The sequence below is a fragment of the Ixodes scapularis genome, unplaced genomic scaffold (genome assembly GCF_016920785.2).
Source record: "Ixodes scapularis isolate PalLabHiFi unplaced genomic scaffold, ASM1692078v2 PGA_scaffold9__187_contigs__length_104089568, whole genome shotgun sequence".
Lineage (NCBI taxonomy): Eukaryota > Metazoa > Arthropoda > Arachnida > Ixodida > Ixodidae > Ixodes > Ixodes scapularis.
In genome coordinates, this window is record NW_024609884.1 from 50,675,447 (window position 1) to 50,686,345 (window position 10,899).

Below are 10,899 nucleotides of genomic sequence, written 5' to 3' on the forward strand. Positions count from 1 at the left end.
TCTATTGGCAACATTTTTTAAGTTGTGCGACGTCTTGTGGATGTATGGTATAACTAGTGGTCGGATATTGGTAAGGTCTTTGCTCTTTTTTCTTTTGGTCGATCCTTTACAGGTTTGTATCAGAGTGCCCGCAACTTCACTTAACATGGCTGATGGAAAGCCGGATCTTGAGAGTTTGTTTACTTGAGTGCTGAAACTCTGTTCGATGGTGTGGTGACAGGATTTTTTCAAAGCTGAATACATGCACGAACTGGCTATCCCTCTTTTTATTAATTTTGAATGGGCAGATTGGTAATTTCTTTCTTATTTTTTCTTATTATTATTATTATTATTATCCTCCAAGAAGAACAAACAGAAGACTTAATAGATACAATCCTGAGTGTTTTCTCCAGTTACCAGAAGCGGTAAAGGTCTGAGTTTTACGTATGAACAACCTATTCTAAATGTGCTGCAGTTCCTGGACCTATCTATAAAAATCTCAGATCACCACATTTGTTGGTCCTACCTACCACGCTCCAAAAAAGAAATTCTTAATTACCAATCTGCCCATTCAAAATTAATAAAAAGAGGGATAGCCAGTTCGTGCATGTATTCAGCTTTGAAAAAATCCTGTCACCACACCATCGAACAGAGTTTCAGCACTCAAGTAAACAAACTCTCAAGATCCGGCTTTCCATCAGCCATGTTAAGTGAAGTGGCGGGCACTCTGATACAAACCTGTAAAGGATCGACCAAAAGAAAAAAGAGCAAAGACCTTACCAATATCCGACCACTAGTTATACCATACATCCACAAGACGTCGCACAACTTAAAAAATGTTGCCAATAGATACAACGTGCCCATGGTGTTTTCAGCTCCAAACAAACTGGGTAGAATTTGCACGCTTGTGGACAAGAACAATGACAGCAGGGCTTGCTGCATGAAAAACCACAAGGTGCACTTTGTGTCTTGCATTCTACAAGTGGTTTACCATCTTCCTCTGTCCTGCGGGAAAACCTATGTCGGACAGACTGGGCGTTGTCTCAACGACCGCTTGAGGGAACATAAACAGTCTCTTCAAACCACCACTGGAAGCCACCTAGCCATCCACTGCAGAACCTGTGGATGTGATCCAGAGTTTTGTGCAACAACTGTTCTAGCTTCCCATAAAGAAAAAACAACAAGAGAAATAGTGGAAGCCTTTTGGATAAGAAAGCTCGAATCCAAATGTGTGAGCCAGCCATCATTAACACTACAAGACAGCGAGTATGAGTTTATGGGGGCAGCTGCGCACAAATAGGTGTATGGTCAAGGCTTCGGAGTGCCGGCACTGGACATGCCTAGGACTTTGAGAGATTGATTTTCATTTTATTTTGTTTTCCTTTTCAGCTATAATTATTTTAGGTGTAATTTTATTTAATTTATTAGCTTTTTCACATCTTTCTCTTTTCCGATATATGTTCATGTGTGTAGTTTTCTTCCTTCTCCTTTTCATAGTAAATCGTCAGTTGCGAGTCAGCGCTTGCCTGTTCTGTCTTCCTTTTCTGTCCCTCTCCTTGTGCGCTGTTTAATTATGTATAGCAACCACCAACTAGCCCAAGTATCCACCATTACAGGTGGGGTATTCCTTTCCCGTAGCTGCTGAGAAGGCTGGTCGCTTTGATGTCGAGTCATTATCTGCATAACAGTTGCTTGGTGCCAGCCCACTTCAGGTATTGGTCGTACTGGACCTTGCAGTGTCCAACCAAATATTGTTTCTACCGCTGTCAAATCTTCGTCAAGTCGCTTGATGGACCCAGTGACAGCCTTCCAGTAATTATCCGCTCCGATCAGTATATCAATGCCAATGTCTCTCTTAAACCCCGAGCATGAAGGATCGGCGAGTTGCAGCGTGCACGTTTGAGCTGTCCTGCAAAAACTTACAGGGAACGCAGAAGAATGGCAAATGGCAGGAACATCTAGAGCCTTAATTCGTACCCGTCTCTGATCGTATTGGCTTTGTAGCCATACCTCTACCTTTCGGAGTTTATCAAGGGAAGTATCGCCGAGGACTGTGATGCTCAAAGCCTTTTTCCTTACAAGACAGCTCGCTGACAAGCCTGGTTGTTACAAACGTCCGCCGGCTCCCTCCGTCCAGTAAGCACCGGAATAGGCGGCGCTTAGTCTCCCCTTCTGCCCAAATTGTGACGGTTTGCAGAAGAACTGTTTCGACGCTGTTAGGCACCGCACTCGTTACTGACACTTCCGAAGTGCCTGGCTGTGACGACGGATTAGGACTGGCCTTCGTGGGTTCGAGGTCAGGATCGCAAAGGCAGGTCATGTGTCTCCCTTGGCAGTTGGCACAGCGGAGAAATCTGGAGTTGCGACATTCTCTTACCCGGTGATATCTTTTGCAGCACCTGAAACATCTGCCGTCTTTCTTCAGTATTTATTTTTTCTCACTGATGGAACGCAGATTGCATTGACTGAACGAGTGCTCACGTGTGTCGCAAAAAAAGCATTCTGCATCTTGAGCGTCTGTCCTTGGAAATAAAGCTGTTGCCGATTGAGTGAGGTATGCTTTGCACACTTGGTTTGATGAGTACTTCTTTTGGGCCTCTGATAGATTGGCTTGATTGGGCTTTATTTCCAGGACGCGCTCTCGGCTCTCTACCTCGGAATTCAAAAAATTCAGAAACGTTTGCAGACTACCGGTGCTATCTGCGATGTCCGTAGCTCTTTGCTGGCAGTAGCAGAGGACAAGGTCGCCAGAAAGTCGCTTCTTCACGGCAGCATGTAGATGCACACTGTACCCTTCCGCCTTTACGCCAAGTGCTTCAAGGCTGCGGACATTTATCGTGATATCATCGTACAGCCGTTTCAGAGCAGTGATGTCACTTCATGTGGTGACGTTTTTTTTGTTCTTTTGTTTTTTAAATTCAAGAGTCGCGTCATGTGGTCGTCAATTATTGCATGGGTCTGGCCGAACCTGTCCTTCAATAGATCCACAGCGATGTTATAGTTGTTCTCCGTTATACACAATCCCCGTATGCTGTCTTCCGCCTTTCCGAATAGATAGCTCGTCAAATATCTAAATTTATCACTTGAAGAAAGGTCCGGGTTGTTGTGTATAGACCCTTCAAATTCATCCCAGAAAGGTTTCCAGTTATGGAGACCTCCTTCAAACTTTCGGATCTCTAATCTTGGAAGTTTGATCGCTATCGTTCTTGACCGTTGATGGCCCTGGTCCCGATCCTGTAACCGTTCCACAGCATTCGATACGATGTTAGGCGTGCGCAGTGCACCCAGCTTGAGCGTGGCTCTTGTTCGTAAACGGCAGATCGACACTTGATAAACCTCGACGCTTTCCATATCTTCTTCAAGGTGATCAATATCAACCCCATCTTCAATCTCACTGTCAACTGCCTTCAATGCTGCTTCCTTCAGTTCGAGGATATTCATGTTTTCTGTGAGCTCACCAGTGGTGGCATCCGGGGAGTCCAGCAGAGCTTGCAACTGGTCACCGCTGACCGGATGACGGCTCGTTTCCTCCGCAGTCGGTCTATTCTCTGAAGGCGAGTTGTTGTCCTGGTTCCGTGTCTGTCAGATGGGAATCTGTCATTCGTTTTGTCGGGCGTCTCCTAATCCCGGGTTTCGGCACCCGGGATTAGGAGATTTGGGATTTGAAGAAAGTAAGACACGATCGACGTGATGGTAGCGGTTTATCAAAATGAGAAGTGGTTCAACAAGTGGTTTGGCTAGACTGAACATATTAAAACTATTAAACAATATAGAATTATGCACGATGTCTTGAAATATTTTTTTTTTCTTTCGGACAACAAACGAACGGAATTCTTTGTCTGACGAAATGGCAATCCTTCCGTCACTTCTTCCGTCACTTGATATTTTTTGTTGAGGCAGTCGCTTCTGCCCCTAGAAAATGCTCGTAAGAATATCACACCGAGGCAATATGTAACCACCACCCCTGTTATAACTCATAGATATGAGCCGCAGTACTCTTTACAAAAATATTCCCATAAAAATGCGTATCTTATATTGTCCAGGCAAAGTTTGTCAGCAGAACCCGATAACAAGTGCCAACGAAAGTCACCCTTGCCAAAGAAAGTTAGCCAATACACCAACACACCCTGTTTACAAACAAGCCCTTGTTTGCCCACATCGGGTGTGGGCACCGCGCAGAAACCAGATTCCCGTGAGGCGAAGCATCCGCGCATGCGCAGTGCCGACTGCAGCGCCACCGCAGTGGTGTGACGTCAGAAAGGTTGGCTTGGTCTAAACTGGGGAAACAGAAGTTGGTTGTGGTTCAAATTCATTTTCATATCATCAAACATGCAATATGAATTCTACTGCTGCATGTGCACTTCTAGAACATCATAATATTGTCTGCCACATACCAATACACAGTAGTGCACTTTCTTGTGGAGATCTTCAAACGCCTTGTCGGTAGAATACAGTGACAATATCTTAAAGGCAGCTTCACTGTTTCTTTTTGAAACAGAGCAGACCAATTTTATATATAAAAAAAACTAACTGGAGAATAATTGCCACATACTTGAGTAGATAGATCATTGCCTTTTTAGGATAGTTCTAAGATATGCGTCGCACAGCATTTTTTTTTTTTATCCGCTTTGATATCCTTGGAGCAACACTGACAAAAATATATTTTACTAAAAAGCCGCATAAATTATTTATCTTAAATAAATAATACACTCTAAAAGAAAATAAAGAAAAAAAGCCCGTACGTCTATAATCCTCCACAACACTCGGAGAGCCAATCACCGCAACTTACGGAGGCAGCTCAGCGAATGACGATGCCGAAACGTATGTTTAGACCAAAAAACGCAGTCTGAGTTGTGACTTTAGGCAATGCAAGCGTGACGTTTTGCATTGCTTAATGTCTCAACCCAGACTGTGTTTTTTGGTCTAAACATATGTTTCGGCATCGTCACTCGCTGAGCTGCCTCCGTAAGTTGCGGCGATTAGCTCTTCAAGTGTTGTGCGGGAAAGAGGACGCATGGGCTTTTTTTAGAATGTAGAGCCCAACTTAAAATCAAGGTTGTTTTTTTCTTTTTTTTTTTTTTTTTTTACAAATCATCATTTCCCACTTTCGTTTTTATTCTGTCTCTTTATTCAGGTGTTCCCCTCTCCCCGAAAGCGCTGGAGAATCGTCGAACACACGCCGTCAAAATAAATGTCATTGCTAGTAGAAAAAAAAAAAAAAAAAAAAAAAAAAACGCCCTTGTTTATGCTTTGTTCTTCTTTTTTCTGTTTGACTTTAAAAAAAAATAACTTAACGATACACCTGTTACGCGTAAAATATATAGTCTAGGTTTCGTTCGAGTTTATGCAAAATTGCTATATTTAAAATCATATAACGATAAAGCAAAGTCACACACACTCGTCTCGTTATCGTTCACATTTCAACCGGAAAAACGATAGCAGTTTACAGTCTCCGATAGTGACCGAGACAGGAAGGCTGTCCAGTTAAGACGTTGCTTCTTGGACCGCTCGTAAAACAACTGCAGGGGTGGGTGAGTCTCACTGATCAACCTCGCGCCCTCCAGTTTTTTTCCATTCGCTAAAGAGGATGCGCAGTAATCAAGCAACTTTTCTTTTTGTTGGTGGCGTGAAGGGTTTGCAAGGACGTTCCCGGAAGGGTAGTACACTTCTAGAGGGCGAAAGTTAGGTCACGATTAACGAGCGGCCCTGGAGCGCCGTTTTTCACTCACCATGATGCGACATCTTGAGACACCACCCACCTGACCCAACTCAGCTGGAAACGGTTCTTATTGCACCAACTTTATTGCAACTCTCAAGTCCACCGGAAACTCTTTACGACATGTTCACAAAGGGGCGATGGAACAAGTTTTGTACTTTCGGTACAGGGATGGGCATCCAGTATTTCAAATACAAGTATTTGAAATACGTATTTCAAATACTTCGTGTATTTTGCACTTGTCTTTAATTACAAATTGGGTCATGTATTTGACGTGTGTATTTAAATACTAAAACGTGGGTATTTCAAATACAATTGTAATTAAATACAATTTTGTGGGCGAAAATACATCCCTCAAATCGATTGTCACTGTCCAGAGCAGGAAGAAAGCTACGTTCTGCACCGAATGCAGTGTCTCTCAATCAAGCACAAGCGTTTAGTGACTTTGTTATTACGGTGCTAGTCCAGGGCAAGAATAGTGACGAAATCGACGTTCACAGGCAGACTGGCTAAATAAGTATCTGTGACAACTTGTGATGCTTTCCAGCCTGATTTCCATCCATATTTTTGCCTGGAACATTCCAAATGCGCGGGTCGTCCAGATTTTCGTAACTGGTGCGAGTTGCAACAATAAAAAAATTCTCTAGCTAGTGCTGAGCGTCCTGGTCGTCTCGGTTCGTTGTTGGTCTATACCAAAATGTAATCGACTAAATAAGCTGCTTGAAGCTCTGTACTTTTTTCACCTGTTACGTCCAAGCTGATTACATTTTTTTGTGATTATATTTCTACTACGTAACTAGAGCCTCGCACACTAACTCCTGAGTGTGCGATGCAAAATTAAAATGAGATACCCAGAAACCCGTCGCAGGTGCCCTGAAGTCCCTGACGCAAATTTTGAGGAATGTATTGGGAAAAGTATTTGGAGGAGACCAAATACATTTGGTTGTATTTGTATCTTGTACTTAAATGCTAGTTTCGAATCGTAATTAGATTTGTAATTAAATACATTTTTGACGAAGTATTTTGTATTTGTATTTCGAAACATATTTGCATGTTTTTTCCCATCCCTGTTTCGGTAAATACCGCTATAGGGTTGATCCTTGACGTTCATGACCGACGAACCCCGCATTAGTTTTACGCTCACCCAATTGGAGTCGTGGAAAAAAATTACAGAAACACGAGCAGGGTTCAAACCCCCCAAATCGCAGCCAAGCAGCCACGTGATCTAGCCAGGTCAAATGGTGACAACATTCATCAGAGCCAACCGCGCTAGCCATAGCAAAGTGCACGAGCTCACCTTCAGACATTAGGGAACCGCCCAGAATTGAATGTCTAAATAACTTCTCAAATATTGTTTTATAAAAAAATAATTTTATGTGTATTACAAGTTACTATTGCGTCCAGCATCTGCTGGACGCAACAAACACCAAGAGTCACCAGAGGGACCATCTCGCACGCCTGATACACAAGGAGATCGGTGAACGCGGGAAAGATGTGGTGGCTGCCCGCCTGCGAGTGAAATACCTTCCGGAGACCCCGACCGCGCAGCACGGCCCGTACAAGGGCGAGCCCATTGAAGAATTAGACAGAGACTTCAGCGTGGAAGAGATCAGAACAGCACTGCACGAACTCAACAGCAGGTCGGCACCGGGCCCCGACGGGGTGTCGAACCGCGCCCTAAAGAATCTCGATGACCGCTCAATGGAACAGCTACAGACTACATCAACACCTGCTGGCGGCGAGGCAGCCTCCCGCGCCAGTGGAAGACTGCGAAGATGATCCTAATACCAAAACCCGGCAAACCACCGAGCCTCGACAACCTCCGCCCCATATCGCTGACATCGTGCGTCGTTAAAGTCATGGAGCACGCACTGCTCAACCGTCGGCAAGTGTACCTGGAACAAAAAGGGATCTACCCACCGTCCCTCATAGGCTTCCGCCAAAACCTCGGCACGCACGACGCCATGTTACAATTAAAACACCAAGTGCTGGATAACAAGACCAGGGGAACTAGGGCGATCCTCGGACTCGACCAAGAAAGCGCTTTCGACAAGGTCGTTCACTCGGCGATTCTGCGACAAATTTCACAACGAAACCTCGGCCTGCGCTCTTACAACTACGTGAAAGACTTCCTGACGGACAGACGCGCCACACTAATGGCAAAAGATCTCCAACTGGAAGAGCAAACGTTGGGCAGCGCCGGCACACCGCAGGGCTCGGTCATCTCGCCCACACTCTTCAACCTGGTCATGATCGGGGTGGCAGAGAAGCTGCAAGACATCTAAGACGTCCGGCACACCATATACGCTGACGACATCACTCTCTGGGTGCACAGAGGCAGCGACGGTCATATCGAGTCGACGCTGCAGTCAGCAGCTGACGCAATAGAGGCCCATCTTCAAGGCATGGGCCTGCGGTGCTCGCCCAAGAAGTCAGAACTCCTGCTCTACCGCCCCGCACAACGGGGCAAACTTAAAGCCCGAAGAAACTATGAGGAAATCAGTCTACGCACGAGCGATGGCACGACCATCCCGACAGTCCCCAAAATCAGAGTCCTCGGCATGATAATCGAAGCCACGGGTCACAACGGCGGAACCATCACCAGACTAGTACACAAGACGTCCAACACCACGAGACTCCTCAAGAGAATCACCAACAGAAGGAGCGGAATGAGGGAGGAGAACCTCGCGACTCGTCCACTCGTTCGTCGAGTGCCATATCGCTTACGTTGCGGCCTTTCACAACTGGTACAGGAAAGAAGAAGACAAGATGAACGTCCTCATACGCAGGGCATACAAGATCGCCTTGGGCCTGCCGGAATCCACAAGCACAGACCGCCCGCTCCAGCTGGGCATCCACAACACGCTGAACGAAATCGCAGAGGCACAGCGCACCTCGCAACTGGAGAGGTTGTCCGGCACGAACGCTGGCCGCCGCATCCTCGAGAACCTCGGCATCGGATACCACACACAGCAGGGCCACAAAGTCACCATCCCAGTCGCGATCCGGGAGACAATAAGAGTTGATCCGATCCCCAGAAACGATCACCCGGAGTACAACCGAGGCAGAAGAGAGGCCCGAGCCAAGGCTCTCCTCAATGCCCACAGCAACAATGTGGGTACGCGATTCGTGGACGCCGCCGAGTACGAGAGAGGCTCCCGATTTGCCGTGACGGTCGTCGATTCAGACGGGGAAACGAAGATATCAGCAAGCGTGACATGCGAACGCGCCGAAGAAGCGGAGGAAATAGCAGTCGCCCTCGCCCTTACGGACCCGGCGTCCAACACAGTCCTCTGTGACTCGAGACAAGTAATCAGAAACTTCGCCAAAGAACGGATATCGCCACGAGCAGCCCGAATCGTAAGCCAACGCCAAGTCCACCGAGAACCAGAACCCCCAACCCGACTCTTGTGGTTCCCCGCACACGTGGGGGAAGTCTCCGAGGAGCATCGTAACGGCAACGAGACGGCACACGCCAGGGCGCGCGAGCTAACAAACCGCACCGACGGCGGTCGTCCGTGGTGCAGCAGCAAGGACCGTATGACGGGCTACAACGAAATCACCAAGGCCTTCCGCCTGGCCCGACGGACACTCCCTCCGCCCAGCGACAAGCTGGACAGGGCACAGGCGGTCGCATTCAGACAACTGCAGACGCGCACGTACCCTAACCTGGCACAGTATCACAGAATGTTTCCCGAAATATACACGACGAACACGTGTAAGGTCTGCCGCAAAGAGGTAGCCACGTTAACCCACATGCTCTGGGACTGCACCAAAGACCCGCAGGGTGCAAACTCCGGAACCCTCCCGCCGCGGCTGTACGCTGCCGTGTGCAGCCCCAGCCTCGACGATCAACTCTGGGCCGTCCAGCAGGCCTGTGAGGCGGTGAAGCGGCAGGACTTCGACGCCCCTAGACGGGCGAAGAGGACCAGCGGCAACGCCCCCAAGCGGGTGACTATGGCCCGGTCAGCGAAAGCTCTGCAGGCATTCCATAAAGTTTTTACCAACTAACCAACCATCGGGGAAGATTTTTAAAAGCTACGTAACCAACATAAATAAGATTTGTCACGCTCAAGGGGCCTATATTTCATTGAAGAAAACAGCGCTTGGTATAAATAAGCCTTTCACTAGTTTTTTTTTTGTTTTTTTTTCAGTTAACTTTTTAATTAGAAAAAAATAAACATATAGCTTTATTTAGAAATTTTCTGGCCATTGTTGAAAACTTCTATATCAGTCGCTATTAGATAAATTTGAAGCGCGTGCTTCGGTTTTCGGGGTCCCGAAAATGCATCCAACTTGGACACTTCTCACGCGCTAAAAGTTTTTTTAAAGCTTAATCGTTTATGGCTGTTCGATGACACTCAGGAAATTTCAAATTGAAACCATACGTTTTTCTGACCAATCGAAAGGTAATAAGTATAAAAAGATAATTACAAACTTCACTATCCGAAACTCATGTACCTCATAAAGTTGGCCCGTCAGCAGTGACGGGCCAACTCATTCTTGCTGTTGCTTTTTGTACGCTGCGTAGTATTCACAAGAAAATGTTGGCCGACATTTGATGAAACACCCGATATACAATATATATCTCTATCTTGTGACAGCTTGGTTCTGGTTAAAACCTGAACATGAAAAAAAAAAAATACTGTTTAACCGACTTTGAATAAGTGGAGCGACAAGCTGATTCGCGTATCGCCTACCTCTTCAAAGTAAAAAAAGCAAAACAAAGTCGCCTGGTTTAGACATTGCGTCAAACGTAATAAAGTTGCAACAGCACTTGGTCTTTCTCTCGCTTAACGAGCAGCACTCGCTATCAGAATGATATGTAATGGGACACGTGGAGAAGAAATTTCGAATGCATAAAGACCTTGACTTTTTCATCATTCATGCACCTCTTCTTTGAGGGCGGCGTTTTCTCTTAAATGCTTCTGCGCATACAATCTGGTCGTGGAATGCCTCCGCGCGTACCAGATTATTTCTACTAGCATGCCGTTCCTACCCTACTACGCAGCCCCCGTTTCTACGCAGCGGAGGGATGGGAGGAGAAGGGAGTGTTAGCGCAACTACGAAGACCAGTGAGGTCTTCATAGTTCTACCAAGGAGCCAAATGTGTAAACTGTAAATACTCAAGGTAAAAGCCCCATGTTCGACAGTATAGCCGTCGACCTGATTGCCACCAGACTTACAGGACAAAACAAGAAAGC

The 10,899-nt window shown here is 46.3% G+C and overlaps 1 pseudogene; it reads left to right on the forward strand.

Moving 5' to 3' along the window:
* Nucleotides 1-7,069: 7,069 nt before the first annotated feature.
* On the forward strand, nt 7,070-9,706 carry LOC121833787 (annotated as a pseudogene).
* Nucleotides 9,707-10,899: the final 1,193 nt, after the last annotated feature.